Below are 19,386 nucleotides of genomic sequence, written 5' to 3'. Positions count from 1 at the left end.
ACAAAGAACAGGGCATTTACTGCATTCCAAAATGTGGTGTTATCTTTCATAGCACTCGCCTTAATTAAGGCTCCCCAGGCTGCCTCCTTCAGATCCTTCCCTCCATTTTCATAAGGTACCCTTGTAGGATGCCCTTGCTGATCTAATATCTAGCACGTTTCTAGTTGCCTTTTTTAAGGTTTGGATTAGATAGGAATGTGCTTTAGTGCACTCATGGTTGAACCAACCCTCGGCTTTACTCTTTCCCCCGTTCCGTTATGAACCAGTCAATTTTTCTGCTAATATGAGCAGAGATCTTATAAAAAGCTGCAATAACCTTGGTAGGGTTAGGACTCTCCTCAAGACAAATCTTAAAATCCTATATATAACCCCTTCTAGATTCTGCAAAAAATGAATAGGATTTACCTTCTTCCATTTAATTACATAACCATTAGTTCTGGCCAGTGAAATCCCATGAGAATATATATTTTCAGCTACATTGGAAACTTTCCTACCACACAGCCCTATGTCAAAAATTGAGCTAATAGGAAAGTGATCACTAAGCGCAACGTGCTCTGTATTAAATGAGAATACACTACGGTTAAGCATGGGCGGAAAATCCGTTACGCTCGCGGATTTTGTGGATATTCGGTAAATTCGCAATCCGCGAACGCTCGCGAATTTACCGAAAATCCGCAAATTCGCACGCAGCGGATTTTTTTTTCTTGGTGATACAATTTTGCGTCGCGCGGCGTTTACTTGACGTCATTCAGCGTTTGCCGAGTTGTTTTTCTCGATATTTTGCGAGTGCTGCACCATTTTGGATCTTGCTGCGGGATCCCGCGGGAATTTGGCGAGCGCGATTACGTCATCGCGGCTTGCCAACTTGCACAGCGAGAGTTTGTCAACGCGAGTACAAAGTGATCACGTATCGCGGGACTTCGCAATTGCGAGATTGTAGATGCGGCGAGCAGCAACAATCTCGCACTCGCGAAAATACAAAATTTGCAATTCTGCACAGGAAATCCACCAGCAAGCAGCATAAACCTTCTGGAAATGATGACTTTTATCTGAATAACTCCTCAGGTTGACATTTGCCTGCACTTTTTTTGCGAGGAGATCATTTTGGGGAGGGGGGGGTGGGAGGAAGGAAGTGCCCCACAGTCTTCAACTTCCTGTTCCTGTCCAGCGGGCTCCTCCCAGTGCTTTGTCCATCTCCTGGTCACTTTTCATTTGGATCTGGAGCTGGAAGGATTACTTTTTGTGGATGCTGCTGGATATTTGGATTTGAGGCCTTTTTGACTTTCTTTGGATCACTTTTGGATTAGAAATTTCACAAGTAAGTTTGTTTGGGGCATTACAGTTGCTGCAACTACAATTTTGGAATTTTCAATTTTTGGGCTGTTTTGGGGCCTTTTGCCCAGGGGTACTCAGTGGTGGGTGCACTGAGTCTTTCTGTGGGGTGTTTTGAATTTAAACATCATGGAGGGGCTGGATGGCTTGGGATTGTGCTGATTTTTCTGTGATTTTCGTTTTTTGGGCCTGTTGGTGTGGCATTTTCACCAGGGGTAGTGAGTGTTGCATGGGCCTAGTCTTTCTGTGGGTTGTCTTGAATTTAAACATCATGGAGGGGCTGGATGGCTTGGGATTGTGCTGATTTTTCTGTGTTTTTCGATTTTTTGGGGTGTTTATGGGGACAGGCCATGTGGGTGGGGGCCATTTTGAGTGCTGCGGCAGGCCCTGGCCATGTGCTGGGAGGGAGGGGGCCATTTTGAATGCAGGCAGTGTTGTTAGGCCTGCAACCATTTTGCCTAGTTTTCCACCTTTATGCCCAGGGGTAGTGAGTGTTGCATGGGCCTAGTCTTTCTGTGGGGTGTCTTGAATTTAAACATCATGGAGGGCCTGGATGGTTTGGGATTGTGCTGATTTTTCTGTGATTTTCGTTTTTTGGGCCTGTTGGTGTGGCCTTTTCACCAGGGGTAGTGAGTGTTGCATGGGCCTAGTCTTTCTGTGGGTTGTCTTGAATTTAAACATCATGGAGGGGCTGGATGGCTTGTGATTGTGCAGATTTTTCTGTGATTTTTGTTTTTTGGGGTGTTCATGGGGACAGGCCATGTGGGTGGGGGCCATTTTGAGTGCTGCTACAGGCCCTGGCCATGTGCTAGGAGGGAGGGGGCCATTTTGAATGCAGGCAGTGTTGTTAGGCCTGCAACCATTTTGCCTAGTTTTCCACCTTTATGCCCAGGGGTAGTGAGTGTTGCATGGGCCTAGTCTTTCTGTGGGTTGTCTTGAATTTAAACATCATGGAGGGCCTGGCTGGTTTGGGATTGTGCTGATTTTTCTGTGATTTTCGTTTTTTGGGCCTTTTGTTGTGGCCTTTTCACCAGGGGTAGTGAGTGTTGCATGGGCCTAGTCTTTTTGTGGGTTGTCTTGAATTTAAACATCATGGAGGGGCTGGATGGCTTGGGATTGTGCAGATTTTTCTGTGATTTTCGTTTTTTTGGGGTGTTCATGGGGACAGGCCATGTGGGTGGGGGCCATTTTGAGTGCTGCTACAGGCCCTGGCCATGTGCTGGGATAGAGGGGTCCATTTTGAATGCAGGCAGTGTTGTTAGGCCTGCAACCATTTTGCCTAGTTTTCCACCTTTATGCCCAGGGGTAGTGAGTGTTGCATGGGCCTAGTCTTTCTGTGGGGTGTCTTGAATTTGAACATCATGGAGGGCCTCGATGGTTTGGGATTGTGCTGATTTTTCTTTGATTTTTTTTTTTTTCGGCCTGTTGGTGTGGCCTTTTCACCAGGAGTAGTGAGTGTTGCATGGGCCTAGTCTTTCTGTGTGTTGTCTTGAATTTAAACATCATGAAGGGGCTGGATGGCTTGTGATTGTGCAGATTTTTCTGTGATTTTCGTTTCTCTGGGGTGTTCATGGGGACAGGCCATGTGGGTGGGGGCCATTTTGAGTGCTGCTACAGGCCCTGGCCATGTGCTGGGAGGGAGGGGGCCATTTTGAATGCAGTCAGTGTTGTTAGGCCTGCAACCATTTTGCCTAGTTTTCCACCTTTATGCCCAGGGGTAGTGAGTGTTGCATGGGCCTAGTCTTTCTGTGGGGTGTCTTGAATTTAAACATCATGGAGGGCCTGGATGGTTTGGGATTGTGCTGATTTTTCTGTGATTTTCGTTTTTTGGGCCTGTTGGTGTGGCCTTTTCACCAGGGGTAGTGAGTCTTGCATGGGCCTAGTCTTTCTTGGGTTGTCTTGAATTTAAACATCATGGAGGGGCTGGATGGCTTGTGATTGTGCAGATTTTTCTGTGATTTTCGTTTTTTTGGGGTGTTCATGGGGACAGGCCATGTGGGTGGGGGCCATTTTGAGTGCTGCTACAGGCCCTGGCCATGTGCTGGGAGGGAGGGGGCCATTTTGAATGCAGGCAGTGTTGTTAGGCCTGCAACCATTTTGCCTAGTTTTCCACCTTTATGCCCAGGGGTAGTGAGTGTTGCATGGGCCTAGTCTTTCTGTGGGGTGTCTTGAATTTAAACATCATGGAGGGCCTGGATGGTTTGGGATTGTGCTGATTTTTCTGTGATTTTCATTTTTTGGGCCTGTTGTTGTGGCCTTTTCACCAGGGGTAGTGAGTGTTGCATGGGCCTAGTCTTTCTGTGGGTTGTCTTGAATTTAAACATCATGGAGGGGCTGGATGGCTTGGGATTGTGCAGATTTTTCTGTGATTTCCGTTTTTTTGGGGTGTTCATGGGGACAGGCCATGTGGGTGGGGGCCATTTTGAGTGCTGCTACAGGCCCTAGCCATGTGCTGGGAGGGAGGAGTCCATTTTTAATGCAGGCAGTGTTGTTAGGCCTGCAACCATTTTGCCTAGTTTTCCACGTTTATGCCCAGGGGTAGTGAGTGTTGCATGGGCCTAGTCTTTCTGTGGGGTGTCTTGAATTTAAACATCATGGAGGGCCTGGATGGTTTGGATTGTGCTGATTTTTCTGTGATTTTCGTTTTTTGGGCCTGTTGTTGTGGCCTTTTCACCAGGGGTAGTGAGTGTTGCATGGGCCTAGTCTTTCTGTGGGTTGTCTTGAATTTAAACATCATGGAGGGGCTGGATGGCTTGGGATTGTGCAGATTTTTCTGTGATTTTCGTTTTTTTGGGGTGTTCATGGGGGCAGGCCATGTGGGTGGGGGCCATTTTGAGTGCTGCTACGGGCCCTGGCCATGTGCTGGGAGGGAGGGGTCCATTTTGAATGCAGGCAGTGTTGTTAGGCCTGCAACCATTTTGCCTAGTTTTCCACCTTTATGCCCAGGGGTAGTGAGTGTTGCATGGGCCTAGTCTTTCTGTGGGGTGTCTTGAATTTAAACATCATGGAGGGCCTGGATGGTTTGGGATTGTGCTGATTTTTCTGTGATTTTCGTTTTTTGGGCCTGTTGTTGTGGCCTTTTCACCAGGGGTAGTGAGTGTTGCATGGGCCTAGTCTTTCTGTGGGTTGTCTTGAATTTAAACATCATGGAGGGGCTGGATGGCTTGGGATTGTGCAGATTTTTCTGTGATTTTCGTTTTTTTGGGGTGTTCATGGGGACAGGCCATGTGGGTGGGGGCCATTTTGAGTGCTGCTACAGGCCCTGGCCATGTGCTGGGAGGGAGGGGTCCATTTTGAATGCAGGCAGTGTTGTTAGGCCTGCACCCATTTTGCCTAGTTTTCCACGTTTATGCCCAGGGGTAGTGAGTGTTGCATGGGCCTAGTCTTTTTGTGGGGTGTCTTGAATTTAAACATCATGGAGGGCCTGGATGGTTTGGGATTGTGCTGATTTTTCTGTGATTTTCGTTTTTTTGGCCTGTTGTTGTGGCCTTTTCACCAGGGGTAGTGAGTGTTGCATGGGCCTAGTCTTTCTGTGGGGTGACTTGAATTTAAACATCATGGAGGGCCTAGATGGCTTGGGATTGTGCTGATTTTTCTGTGTTTTTCGATTTTTTGGGGTGTTCATGGGGACAGGCCATGTGGGTGGGGGCCATTTTGAGTGCTGGTACAGGCAGGCCATGTGCTGGGAGGCAAGTGGCCATTTTGAATGCAGTCAGTGTTGTTAGGCCTGCAACCATTTTGCCTACTTTTTAACCTTCATGCCCAGGGGTAGTGAGTGTTGCATGGGCCTAGTCTTTCTGTGGGGTGTCTTGAATGTAAACATCATGGAGGGCCTGGATGGTTTGTGATTGTGCTGATTTTTCTGTGGTTTTCGTTTTTTTGGCCTGTTGTTGTGGCCTTTTCACCAGGGGTAGTGAGTGTTGCATGGGCCTAGTCTTTCTGTGGGGTGTGTTGAATTTAAACATCATGGAGGGCCTGTATGGTTTGGGATTGTGCTGATTTTTCTGTGATTTTCGTTTTTTTGGCCTGTTGTTGTGGCCTTTTCACCAGGGGTAGTGAGTGTTGCATGGGCCTAGTCTTTCTGTGGGGTGTCTTGAATTTAAACATCATGGAGGGCCTAGATGGCCTGGGATTGCGCTGATTTTTCTGTATTTTTCGATTTTTTGGGGTGTTCATGGGGACAGGCCATGTGGGTGGGGGCCATTTTGAGTGCTGGTACAGGCTGGCCATGTGCTGGGAGGCAAGTGGCCATTTTGAATGCAGTCAGTGTTGTTAGGCCTGCAACCATTTTGCCTACTTTTCAACCTTTATGCCCAGGGGTAGTGAGTGTTGCATGGGCCTAGTCTTTCTGTGGGGTGTCTTGAATTTAAACATCATGGAGGGCCTGGATGGTTTGGGATTGTGCTGATTTTTCTGTGATTTTCATTTTTTTGGCCTGTTGTTGTGGCCTTTTCACCAGGGGTAGTGAGTGTTGCATGGGCCTAGTCTTTCTGTGGGGTGTCTTGAATTTAAACATCATGGAGGGCCTGGATGGTTTGGGATTGTGCTGATTTTTCTGTGATTTTCGTTTTTTGGGCCTGTTGTTTTGGCCTTTTCACCAGGGGTAGTGAGTGTTGCATGGGCCTAGTCTTTCTGTGGGTTGTCTTGAATTTAAACATCATGGAGGGGCTGGATGGCTTGGGATTGTGCAGATTTTTCTGTGATTTTCGTTTTTTTGGGGTGTTCATGGGGACAGGCCATGTGGGTGAGGGCCATTTTGAGTGCTGCTACAGGCCCTGGTCATGTGCTGGGGGGGAGGGGTCCATTTTGAATGCAGGCAGTGTTGTTAGGCCTGCACCCATTTTGCCTAGTTTTCCACGTTTATGCCCAGGGGTAGTGAGTGTTGCATGGGCCTAGTCTTTCTGTGGGGTGTCTTGAATTTAAACATCATGGAGGGCCTGGATGGTTTGTGATTGTGCTGATTTTTCTGTGATTTTCGTTTTTTTGGCCTGTTGTTGTGGCCTTTTCACCAGGGGTAGTGAGTGTTGCATGGGCCTAGTCTTTCTGTGGGGTGACTTGAATTTAAACATCATGGAGGGCCTAGATGGCTTGGGATTGTGCTGATTTTTCTGTGTTTTTCGATTTTTTGGGGTGTTCATGGGGACAGGCCATGTGGGTGGGGGCCATTTTGAGTGCTGGTACAGGCAGGCCATGTGCTGGGAGGCAAGTGGCCATTTTGAATGCAGTCAGTGTTGTTAGGCCTGCAACCATTTTGCCTACTTTTTAACCTTTATGCCCAGGGGTAGTGAGTGTTGCATGTGCCTAGTCTTTCTGTGGGGTGTCTTGAATGTAAACATCATGGAGGGCCTGGATGGTTTGTGATTGTGCTGATTTTTCTGTGGTTTTCGTTTTTTTGGCCTGTTGTTGTGGCCTTTTCACCAGGGGTAGTGAGTGTTGCATGGGCCTAGTCTTTCTGTGGGTTGTCTTGAATTTAAACATCATGGAGGGGCTGGATGGCTTGGGATTGTGCAGATTTTTCTGTGATTTTCGTTTTTTTGGGGTGTTCATGGGGACAGGCCATGTGGGTGGGGGCCATTTTGAGTGCTGCTACAGGCCCTGGCCATGTGCTGGGAGGTAGGGGTCCATTTTGAATGCAGGCAGTGTTGTTAGGCCTGCACCCATTTTGCCTAGTTTTCCACGTTTATGCCCAGGGGTAGTGAGTGTTGCATGGGCCTAGTCTTTTTGTGGGGTGTCTTGAATTTAAACATCATGGAGGGCCTGGATGGTTTGGGATTGTGCTGATTTTTCTGTGATTTTCGTTTTTTTGGCCTGTTGTTGTGGCCTTTTCACCAGGGGTAGTGAGTGTTGCATGGGCCTAGTCTTTCTGTGGGGTGACTTGAATTTAAACATCATGGAGGGCCTAGATGGCTTGGGATTGTGCTGATTTTTCTGTGTTTTTCGATTTTTTGGGGTGTTCATGGGGACAGGCCATGTGGGTGGGGGCCATTTTGAGTGCTGGTACAGGCAGGCCATGTGCTGGGAGGCAAGTGGCCATTTTGAATGCAGTCAGTGTTGTTAGGCCTGCAACCATTTTGCCTACTTTTTAACCTTCATGCCCAGGGGTAGTGAGTGTTGCATGGGCCTAGTCTTTCTGTGGGGTGTCTTGAATGTAAACATCATGGAGGGCCTGGATGGTTTGTGATTGTGCTGATTTTTCTGTGGTTTTCGTTTTTTTGGCCTGTTGTTGTGGCCTTTTCACCAGGGGTAGTGAGTGTTGCATGGGCCTAGTCTTTCTGTGGGGTGTCTTGAATTTAAACATCATGGAGGGCCTGTATGGTTTGGGATTGTGCTGATTTTTCTGTGATTTTCGTTTTTTTGGCCTGTTGTTGTGGCCTTTTCACCAGGGGTAGTGAGTGTTGCATGGGCCTAGTCTTTCTGTGGGGTGTCTTGAATTTAAACATCATGGAGGGCCTAGATGGCCTGGGATTGCGCTGATTTTTCTGTATTTTTCGATTTTTTGGGGTGTTCATGGGGACAGGCCATGTGGGTGGGGGCCATTTTGAGTGCTGGTACAGGCTGGCCATGTGCTGGGAGGCAAGTGGCCATTTTGAATGCAGTCAGTGTTGTTAGGCCTGCAACCATTTTGCCTACTTTTCAACCTTTATGCCCAGGGGTAGTGAGTGTTGCATGGGCCTAGTCTTTCTGTGGGGTGTCTTGAATTTAAACATCATGGAGGGCCTGGATGGTTTGGGATTGTGCTGATTTTTCTGTGATTTTCATTTTTTTGGCCTGTTGTTGTGGCCTTTTCACCAGGGGTAGTGAGTGTTGCATGGGCCTAGTCTTTCTGTGGGGTGTCTTGAATTTAAACATCATGGAGGGCCTGGATGGTTTGGGATTGTGCTGATTTTTCTGTGATTTTCGTTTTTTGGGCCTGTTGTTTTGGCCTTTTCACCAGGGGTAGTGAGTGTTGCATGGGCCTAGTCTTTCTGTGGGTTGTCTTGAATTTAAACATCATGGAGGGGCTGGATGGCTTGGGATTGTGCAGATTTTTCTGTGATTTTCGTTTTTTTGGGGTGTTCATGGGGACAGGCCATGTGGGTGAGGGCCATTTTGAGTGCTGCTACAGGCCCTGGTCATGTGCTGGGGGGGAGGGGTCCATTTTGAATGCAGGCAGTGTTGTTAGGCCTGCACCCATTTTGCCTAGTTTTCCACGTTTATGCCCAGGGGTAGTGAGTGTTGCATGGGCCTAGTCTTTCTGTGGGGTGTCTTGAATTTAAACATCATGGAGGGCCTGGATGGTTTGTGATTGTGCTGATTTTTCTGTGATTTTCGTTTTTTTGGCCTGTTGTTGTGGCCTTTTCACCAGGGGTAGTGAGTGTTGCATGGGCCTAGTCTTTCTGTGGGGTGACTTGAATTTAAACATCATGGAGGGCCTAGATGGCTTGGGATTGTGCTGATTTTTCTGTGTTTTTCGATTTTTTGGGGTGTTCATGGGGACAGGCCATGTGGGTGGGGGCCATTTTGAGTGCTGGTACAGGCAGGCCATGTGCTGGGAGGCAAGTGGCCATTTTGAATGCAGTCAGTGTTGTTAGGCCTGCAACCATTTTGCCTACTTTTTAACCTTTATGCCCAGGGGTAGTGAGTGTTGCATGTGCCTAGTCTTTCTGTGGGGTGTCTTGAATGTAAACATCATGGAGGGCCTGGATGGTTTGTGATTGTGCTGATTTTTCTGTGGTTTTCGTTTTTTTGGCCTGTTGTTGTGGCCTTTTCACCAGGGGTAGTGAGTGTTGCATGGGCCTAGTCTTTCTGTGGGGTGTCTTGAATTTAAACATCATGGAGGGCCTAGATGGCTTAGGATTGCGCTGATTTTTCTGTATTTTTCGATTTTTTTGGGGTGTTCATGGGGACAGGCCATGTGGGTGGGGGCCATTTTGAGTGCTGGTACAGGCAGGCCATGTGCTGGGAGGCAAGTGGCCATTTTGAATGCAGTCAGTGTTGTTAGGCCTGCAACCATTTTGCCTACTTTTCAACCTTTATTCCCAGGGGTAGTGAGTGTTGCATGGGCCTAGTCTTTCTGTGGGGTGTCTTGAATTTAAACATCATGGAGGGCCTGGATGGTTTGGGATTGTGCTGATTTTTCTGTGATTTTCGTTTTTTGGGCCTGTTGTTGTGGCCTTTTCACCATGGGTAGTGAGTGTTGCATGGGCCTAGTCTTTCTGTGGGTTGTCTTGAATTTAAACATTATGGAGGGGCTGGATGGCTTGGGATTGTGCAGATTTTTCTGTGATTTTCGTTTTTTTGGGGTGTTCATGGGGGCAGGCCATGTGGGTGGGGGCCATTTTGAGTGCTGCTACGGGCCCTGGCCATGTGCTGGGAGGGAGGGGTCCATTTTGAATGCAGGCAGTGTTGTTAGGCCTGCAACCATTTTGCCTAGTTTTCCACCTTTATGCCCAGGGGTAGTGAGTGTTGCATGGGCCTAGTCTTTCTGTGGGGTGTCTTGAATTTAAACATCATGGAGGGCCTGGATGGTTTGGGATTGTGCTGATTTTTCTGTGATTTTCGTTTTTTGGGCCTGTTGTTGTGGCCTTTTCACCAGGGGTAGTGAGTGTTGCATGTGCCTAGTCTTTCTGTGGGGTGTCTTGAATGTAAACATCATGGAGGGCCTGGATGGTTTGTGATTGTGCTGATTTTTCTGTGTTTTTCGATTTTTTGGGGTGTTCATGGGGACAGGCCATGTGGGTGGGGGCCATTTTGAGTGCTGGTACAGGCAGGCCATGTGCTGGGAGGCAAGTGGCAATTTTGAATGCAGTCAGTGTTGTTAGGCCTGCAACCATTTTGCCTACTTTTTAACCTTTATGCCCAGGGGTAGTGAGTGTTGCATGTGCCTAGTCTTTCTGTGGGGTGTCTTGAATGTAAACATCATGGAGGGCCTGGATGGTTTGGGATTGTGCTGATTTTTCTGTGATTTTCGTTTTTTGGGCCTGTTGTTGTGGCCTTTTCACCAGGGGTAGTGAGTGTGGCATGGGCCTAGTCTTTCTGTGGGTTGTCTTGAATTTAAACATCATGGAGGGGCTGGATGGCTTGGGATTGTGCAGATTTTTCTGTGATTTTCGTTTTTTTGGGGTGTTCATGGGGACAGGCCATGTGGGTGGGGGCCATTTTGAGTGCTGCTACAGGCCCTGGCCATGTGCTGGGAGGGAGGGGTCCATTTTGAATGCAGGCAGTGTTGTTAGGCCTGCACCCATTTTGCCTAGTTTTCCACGTTTATGCCCAGGGGTAGTGAGTGTTGCATGGGCCTAGTCTTTTTGTGGGGTGTCTTGAATTTAAACATCATGGAGGGCCTGGATGGTTTGGGATTGTGCTGATTTTTCTGTGATTTTCGTTTTTTTGGCCTGTTGTTGTGGCCTTTTCACCAGGGGTAGTGAGTGTTGCATGGGCCTAGTCTTTCTGTGGGGTGACTTGAATTTAAACATCATGGAGGGCCTAGATGGCTTGGGATTGTGCTGATTTTTCTGTGTTTTTCGATTTTTTGGGGTGTTCATGGGGACAGGCCATGTGGGTGGGGGCCATTTTGAGTGCTGGTACAGGCAGGCCATGTGCTGGGAGGCAAGTGGCCATTTTGAATGCAGTCAGTGTTGTTAGGCCTGCAACCATTTTGCCTACTTTTTAACCTTCATGCCCAGGGGTAGTGAGTGTTGCATGGGCCTAGTCTTTCTGTGGGGTGTCTTGAATGTAAACATCATGGAGGGCCTGGATGGTTTGTGATTGTGCTGATTTTTCTGTGGTTTTCGTTTTTTTGGCCTGTTGTTGTGGCCTTTTCACCAGGGGTAGTGAGTGTTGCATGGGCCTAGTCTTTCTGTGGGGTGTCTTGAATTTAAACATCATGGAGGGCCTGTATGGTTTGGGATTGTGCTGATTTTTCTGTGATTTTCGTTTTTTTGGCCTGTTGTTGTGGCCTTTTCACCAGGGGTAGTGAGTGTTGCATGGGCCTAGTCTTTCTGTGGGGTGTCTTGAATTTAAACATCATGGAGGGCCTAGATGGCCTGGGATTGCGCTGATTTTTCTGTATTTTTCGATTTTTTGGGGTGTTCATGGGGACAGGCCATGTGGGTGGGGGCCATTTTGAGTGCTGGTACAGGCTGGCCATGTGCTGGGAGGCAAGTGGCCATTTTGAATGCAGTCAGTGTTGTTAGGCCTGCAACCATTTTGCCTACTTTTCAACCTTTATGCCCAGGGGTAGTGAGTGTTGCATGGGCCTAGTCTTTCTGTGGGGTGTCTTGAATTTAAACATCATGGAGGGCCTGGATGGTTTGGGATTGTGCTGATTTTTCTGTGATTTTCATTTTTTTGGCCTGTTGTTGTGGCCTTTTCACCAGGGGTAGTGAGTGTTGCATGGGCCTAGTCTTTCTGTGGGGTGTCTTGAATTTAAACATCATGGAGGGCCTGGATGGTTTGGGATTGTGCTGATTTTTCTGTGATTTTCGTTTTTTGGGCCTGTTGTTTTGGCCTTTTCACCAGGGGTAGTGAGTGTTGCATGGGCCTAGTCTTTCTGTGGGTTGTCTTGAATTTAAACATCATGGAGGGGCTGGATGGCTTGGGATTGTGCAGATTTTTCTGTGATTTTCGTTTTTTTGGGGTGTTCATGGGGACAGGCCATGTGGGTGAGGGCCATTTTGAGTGCTGCTACAGGCCCTGGTCATGTGCTGGGGGGGAGGGGTCCATTTTGAATGCAGGCAGTGTTGTTAGGCCTGCACCCATTTTGCCTAGTTTTCCACGTTTATGCCCAGGGGTAGTGAGTGTTGCATGGGCCTAGTCTTTCTGTGGGGTGTCTTGAATTTAAACATCATGGAGGGCCTGGATGGTTTGTGATTGTGCTGATTTTTCTGTGATTTTCGTTTTTTTGGCCTGTTGTTGTGGCCTTTTCACCAGGGGTAGTGAGTGTTGCATGGGCCTAGTCTTTCTGTGGGGTGTCTTGAATTTAAACATCATGGAGGGCCTAGATGGCTTAGGATTGCGCTGATTTTTCTGTATTTTTCGATTATTTTGGGGTGTTCATGGGGACAGGCCATGTGGGTGGGGGCCATTTTGAGTGCTGGTACAGGCAGGCCATGTGCTGGGAGGCAAGTGGCCATTTTGAATGCAGTCAGTGTTGTTAGGCCTGCAACCATTTTGCCTACTTTTCAACCTTTATGCCCAGGGGTAGTGAGTGTTGCATGGGCCTAGTCTTTCTGTGGGGTGTCTTGAATTTAAACATCATGGAGGGCCTGGATGGTTTGGGATTGTGCTGATTTTTCTGTGATTTTCGTTTTTTGGGCCTGTTGTTGTGGCCTTTTCACCATGGGTAGTGAGTGTTGCATGGGCCTAGTCTTTCTGTGGGTTGTCTTGAATTTAAACATTATGGAGGGGCTGGATGGCTTGGGATTGTGCAGATTTTTCTGTGATTTTCGTTTTTTTGGGGTGTTCATGGGGGCAGGCCATGTGGGTGGGGGCCATTTTGAGTGCTGCTACGGGCCCTGGCCATGTGCTGGGAGGGAGGGGTCCATTTTGAATGCAGGCAGTGTTGTTAGGCCTGCAACCATTTTGCCTAGTTTTCCACCTTTATGCCCAGGGGTAGTGAGTGTTGCATGGGCCTAGTCTTTCTGTGGGGTGTCTTGAATTTAAACATCATGGAGGGCCTGGATGGTTTGGGATTGTGCTGATTTTTCTGTGATTTTCGTTTTTTGGGCCTGTTGTTGTGGCCTTTTCACCAGGGGTAGTGAGTGTTGCATGTGCCTAGTCTTTCTGTGGGGTGTCTTGAATGTAAACATCATGGAGGGCCTGGATGGTTTGTGATTGTGCTGATTTTTCTGTGTTTTTCGATTTTTTGGGGTGTTCATGGGGACAGGCCATGTGGGTGGGGGCCATTTTGAGTGCTGGTACAGGCAGGCCATGTGCTGGGAGGCAAGTGGCAATTTTGAATGCAGTCAGTGTTGTTAGGCCTGCAACCATTTTGCCTACTTTTTAACCTTTATGCCCAGGGGTAGTGAGTGTTGCATGTGCCTAGTCTTTCTGTGGGGTGTCTTGAATGTAAACATCATGGAGGGCCTGGATGGTTTGTGATTGTGCTGATTTTTTCTGTGGTTTTCGTTTTTTTTAGCCTGTTGTTGTGGCCTTTTCACCAGGGGTAGTGAGTGTTGCATGGGCCTAGTCTTTCTGTGGGGTGTCTTGAATTTAAACATCATGGAGGGCCTGTATGGTTTGGGATTGTGCTGATTTTTCTGTGATTTTCGTTTTTTTGGCCTGTTGTTGTGGCCTTTTCACCAGGGGTAGTGAGTGTTGCATGGGCCTAGACTTTGTGTGGGGTGTCTTGAATTTAAACATCATGGAGGGCCTAGATGGCTTGGGATTGCGCTGCTTTTTCTGTGTTTTTCGAGTTTTTTGGGGTGTTCATGGGGACAGGCCATGTGGGTGGGGGCCATTTTGAGTGCTGGTACAGGCAGGCCATGTGCTGGGAGGCAAGTGGCCATTTTGAATGCAGTCAGTGTTGTTAGGCCTGCAACCATTTTGCCTACTTTTCAACCTTTATGCCCAGGGGTAGTGAGTGTTGCATGTGCCTAGTCTTTCTGTGGGGTGTCTTGAATTTAAACATCATGGAGGGCATGGGATTGTGCTGATTTTTCTGTGTTTTCTGATTTTTTTGGGGTGTATAACTGAACTGATGTTCCTCTGTCTTCCATTGCTTTTGGGTGCACAAGACTCAAGAGAACCACCAGTGCCAGGAAGAAGTCCAGCAGCGGTGTGTGTGTGTGCAGCATAACGTCACGCGACGTCACGTCTGGCCACAGACAACTCTGCAACTCGTGCAACTGCGGCCGGCTGTTCTGGCCTGCTCTGAAGAAGATGGACCCAAAAAGAGTTCCCCGTAGCTCCTCTAGCAAGACAGTTGCCAGTAAGGAGCAGAAGAAGCAAGTTACCAAGGAGGCTGGTGTGCCGGCCGCCACGTTTTTTGGGAGTAAAAAAAAAAGTACGCCTGCAGCACCAGCGGGATCTGCTGTGGACCAAGCTGGGAGCAGCACCCCCGCTCCATTGGGCTCAGTGCCGCCACCACCACCACCACGCCAACTTAAGTCCAAGACCTTGAGTGCTGCAGAGGCAGTCAGTGTACTTCTTCAATCACCATCGACCAGTGATGTTGGCTCATCGCAAGAAAGTAGCAGCAATGTCCCTGAATCAACACAGGTTGTTGTACCTCATCTGACAAGTGTTGAACAACCACAGCCGCAACAACAACCACATGTGCAAGTACAAGCCCAAGTACATGTGGAAGGAGAGGCAGCGCAAGGAGATGCGCAAGCAGAGGTGCATGGAGGGTCACAAGTGCCCACAATAGTTGTTCCTCCCGAAGTAGGGGCACATCAGGAAATCGACAATCAAACCGAGGTATCATTTGAGGAAGCCACTCCTCCTGATGATCATTCAATGTCTTCCACATCCCTAGCATGGAAAAGATCAAGGGGGGTGTCTACATCTTCTTCAAGCCCACCTCCTTCTGATGATCTGGATGAAGATTGGGAACCATCACGGCCGTCTGAGAGTGAGGCACACCATGATCTGACAAAGGTACTTAAGCGTTAAAGGAAGGTCGTCGAAAAACTCATAGTTATGGAGTGTGATGAGGCTCAACAAGAAGTGACGGATACTCCTGCTGATGAAGACTTTCATGACGATGACGCAGTCATCATAAAGGTCACTGCAGCCCCAGCGGGCATGCAGCAAAAAGACATTTTGACCCTAGCCCGAGAAGCTGCTGAGCGTGATGATGTTGTCGACGAGGAGGCAATGGAAGAAACACCATAATCATTGCAGTTAACTTGTACACCCATTCCTACCGCTTCCATATTTCTTACTCGCCAGAAGGACCTCCATCCACCTCGACCTCAATTAGTGGTGGTGAAAGTGCAAAACATACTGAAGTTCGGCAATCCACATCCTCCACTTCATCTGGCATTAGCAGCAGGACCACCACCACCAGTATCGCCGCCTCCTCCGGCCCCCAAAGACATTTCAAGTCCGCAGTTTGGGACTTCTTTAGTGTTTCCACAAAAAAGGAAAACCTCGCCATTTGTAGCATTTGTAAGTTGGCAGTTAGTCGTGGTAAGTTTGGTTCTAACTATGGTACCGGAGGCCAGAGAGGTCATCTTGAAAGAAAGCACGCTGTCCAATGGTTTGCGCACCTACAGGCGATCAAGGAAGGCCGAATTGCACGTAATGATGTTTCATCTGATGATGACGAGGAGGAAGAAGACGTGTCAAACACTTCACTTTCACCCAGTACCCCTGTCAGCAGCACACCCCCTCTGAGCCACACTAAGAGTGTGGGAGAGAGTGAGACACCAATGCGCAAAAGTTCATCAGCGAGCGAAACTGGGTCGAAGATATCATCATCATCCCGTAAATGCTTGGTCCAGAGCAACATTAAAAAGATGTTGTTTACAGAAGCGCAATATGAACGCAACCACCCACTGACGCGTCTGTATAACACTAAGCTGGCTAAAATGCTAGCTCTGGACCTTCTCCCTTTTTCTTTTGTAGAAGGGGTTGGTTTTCTAGAATTAGTGGCAGCCCTCTGCCCTAAATGGAAGGTTCCTAGCCGGTTCTATTTTGCCAGAGTTGCGGTTCCAGCACTACATGAAGATGTGCTGGAGGTGATTGGGGCAGCTTTGCAGAAGAGTGCTGTTCACACTATACATCTGACAACAGACATGTGGACCAGTGGCGCAGGCGCTGATTACATGTGCATCACTGCACACTGGCTCTCTTTTTCAGGGGTTAAAGCAAAGCTAAACGCAGGTATTAACCCGGACCAAGTTTTTAAAGCTGCTCGGAAACATGCAACACTAGCCATGTTTGGTTTGGAGAAACGTCACACAGCACAAAACATTTTGGATGAGTTTAACACAAAGTTCCTTGACTGGCTGTTCCCAAAAAAATGCCAGATTGGTTATGTGTCCACGGATAATGGCGCCAATATAGTTAAGGCCATGGAGCTGGGTGAGTATTTCTGAGTGCCGTGTTTGGCGCACTGTATAAACCTTGTTGTCAAAAAATTCTTGAGTGATAAAGACAGTCCAGCGTAGGAGGTAGTGGACACCTGCCGAAAAATGTGCAACCATTTCAGCCATTCTTTTAAGGCCCAGAAGCATCTGAGGAGCCTGCTACATGAACGTTGAATGCCAGTGAAAGCTCTCATCCAGGAGGTGGTAACACGTTGGAACTCAACCTTCTACATGCTTGAGCGTCTGTATGAGCAGTATACGGTACTCGATCACTATTTCTTAAAACAGGGCACAGCTCACAAGGACCTGAGGATGGATGCGGCGCAATGGGAAATAGTTAAAAGCCTGACAGACATGCTTCGTCCTTTTGAGTTCTTCACGCGTGCAGTCAGCAAGGAGGACTGTAATTTGGGAAAGGCTATCCCATTGTTGTACATGCTGGAGCACCAACTGAAGAAGGTGTCTTCTGTGTTTCAAAAAAATGAAAAAAACCAAGACCCTTTTTTTTTGGCGGACAAATTATTACAGCGCCTACAAGGTGATGAACGTCTTAAAATGATCCACTCAGAACAGCATTACATTTGTGCTACGATTCTGGATCCACGCTACAAAAAGGCGCTGGCAGGCCAAGCATTCTTTCCTTTTGATGACGAACATGTTACACAGTACAAACGTTGGCTAGTCTTGTCAGCCAAGAGGTTTGAAAGAGAACGGCAGCTCATTGAAGGAAAAGGCAGTACATCAGCATCAGCAGGCCATCCCCAGTCAAAACAATCCACTTCTGCACCTGTGGCTGTGGCACAAGTGACCTCTCAGCCGTTAAAGACACCGGCAACCGGATCATGTGCACCAGACACAACAGTAACATTGGAGGCTGAAGAGGATTGGCTAGCTCTGCTTGGGTTTGGTTCTCAAAAGGTCACAGCAACAGCTAAGCAAAGTGGAGGAACCTTGGAGGAGGACCTTGAGTCGATGGTGCAGGACTATCTGAATGACTCAACAGAGGTCTATGTTAATGCTGACCCATTGGCGTACTGGCATGGGAAAAAAACAATTGTGACCACAGCTCTCCAACCTGGCTTTCAACTACTTGTCTTGCCCACTCACAAGCGTGTCTTCTGAACGTGTTTTTAGTGCTGCTGGTGGCATTGTAACTCCCAAACGGAGCCGCCTCTCGCCAAAAAATGTGGAGAGGTTAACAATGATCAAGATGAATCAGCACCTCCTACCACCAGATTACAAAGTACGAGAAAGCACGCCGGATGAAGACGAGGTGGACAGCAACGTAGATGAGGGAATTTCTTCTCTGTTCGGTGACACTGAGCTCACCCTGCCTGAATTTACAGAGTATGATGATGAAGCCTTATTCTTATTCCTGGACCCTGACACTGAGCCCTGAAAATGAGACAATGAATCAATACATTCTTTTTCGTCCTTCTTCACTTTTATTCCTGTGTGTCTGTCTTTCTTTGTTGTGCACAGTTAATATAATTCAAACTTTAATCACCTAATCACAAAAACAAGCCCATCAGCTGAAATGTCTTCACTTGTTTGCTTATTGATTTGAAGTTGCCGCAGTCTGCATTCCTCAGGTTCACAAGTTCAGAAGAACATGCTCCTCTATCCTCCTCCTCCAGACTCCTATTTCCATCAAAGCAGAGGGCTGGATTATTACCAATGAAGAAAGACTCAGCACTTGTGGGGGTGTTCTACTTCTTTGCGGGTGAGTTGACGGCTCTGGGGCCATTGCTGGGAAGCTCTAATACCGGATAAAAGTGGTTTGGACCAAATCGGAGGCGGAATTTTTTTTGTGTTTTTGCTGACTTGCTTGCCTTTGAGGTGCTCTTTGGGGGGGTTCCGGCTGTTTGTGGGTTAGTTTTGGGGTCTGGGAGCACTGCTGGGATACTCTAATCTTGATTGCATTTGCTTTTCAGGAAATCCGTGGTGGAAAACTGGAGTTATGGCCTAGCTGTACAGCGCGTTTGGACCGAAGGCCGAGAAATATTGTAAGTATGAGATTTTCCTTTTGGGCTGTTTGGGGGTGTTGTGCCTTTTGGCGGGTGGGTTGGCGGGTCTTGGGGCATTCCTGGGAAGGTCTAATACCGGATAGAAGTGGTTGGGACAAAATCCACGCCGATTTTTTTGTTGCTATTTCTGACATTTTGCTCAATGTAGCGTTTTCGGGGGCCTGTTTGGGGGGCTTCCTGGTGTTTGTGGGTGGGTTTCGGGGTCTGGGAGCACTGCTGGGGCACTCTAATCTTGATTGCGTTTGCTTTTCAGGAAATCCGTGGTGGAAAACTGGAGTTATGGCCTAGCTGCACAGCGCGTTTGGACCGAAGGCCGAGAAATATTGTAAGTATGAGATTTTCCTTTTGGGCTGTTTGGGGGTGTTGTGCCTTTTTGCGGGTGGGTTGGCAGGTCTTGGGGCATTCCTGGGAAGGTCTAATACCATATAGAATTGTTTGGGACAAAATCCACGCTGATTTTATTTTTTGCTACTTCGGACATTTTGCTCAATGTAGCGTTTTCGGGGGCCTGTTTGGGGTTCTTCCTGGGGTTTGTGGGTGGGTTTCGGGGTCTGGGAGCACTGCTGGCTATGGATAATTTAGTTTGCAAGAGGTTTGAAGCAAATCCATGGTGGCAGAGGGGAGTTAGGGCCTAGCTGCAGAGCGCGCGCGGAGTGATTTGGGAAATTGGCAAAAAAATGACTAAGTCCCCATTTTTGTACTTTTGCTTTTTGGCTGTTTGGGGGTTTTCTACTAGTTTTCTCTTGGGTTGACGGCTCTGGGGCCATTGCTGGGAAGCTCTAATACCGGATAAAAGTGGTTTGGACCAAATCGGAGGCGGAATTTTTTTTGTGTTTTTGCTGACTTGCTTGCCTTTGAGGTTCTCTTTGGGGGGGTTCCGGCTGTTTGTGGGTTAGTTTCGGGGTCTGGGAGCACTGCTGGGACACTCTAATCTTGATTGCATTTGCTTTTCAGGAAATCCGTGGTGGAAAACTGGAGTTATGGCCTAGCTGCACAGCGCGTTTGGACCGAAA

The sequence above is a fragment of the Lissotriton vulgaris genome, chromosome 1_1, assembly GCF_964263255.1.
Source record: "Lissotriton vulgaris chromosome 1_1, aLisVul1.2, whole genome shotgun sequence".
Taxonomy (NCBI): Eukaryota; Metazoa; Chordata; class Amphibia; order Caudata; family Salamandridae; genus Lissotriton; species Lissotriton vulgaris.
The sequence above is the reverse complement of the archived record's forward strand: the minus strand, read 5'-3'. Positions refer to the sequence as shown.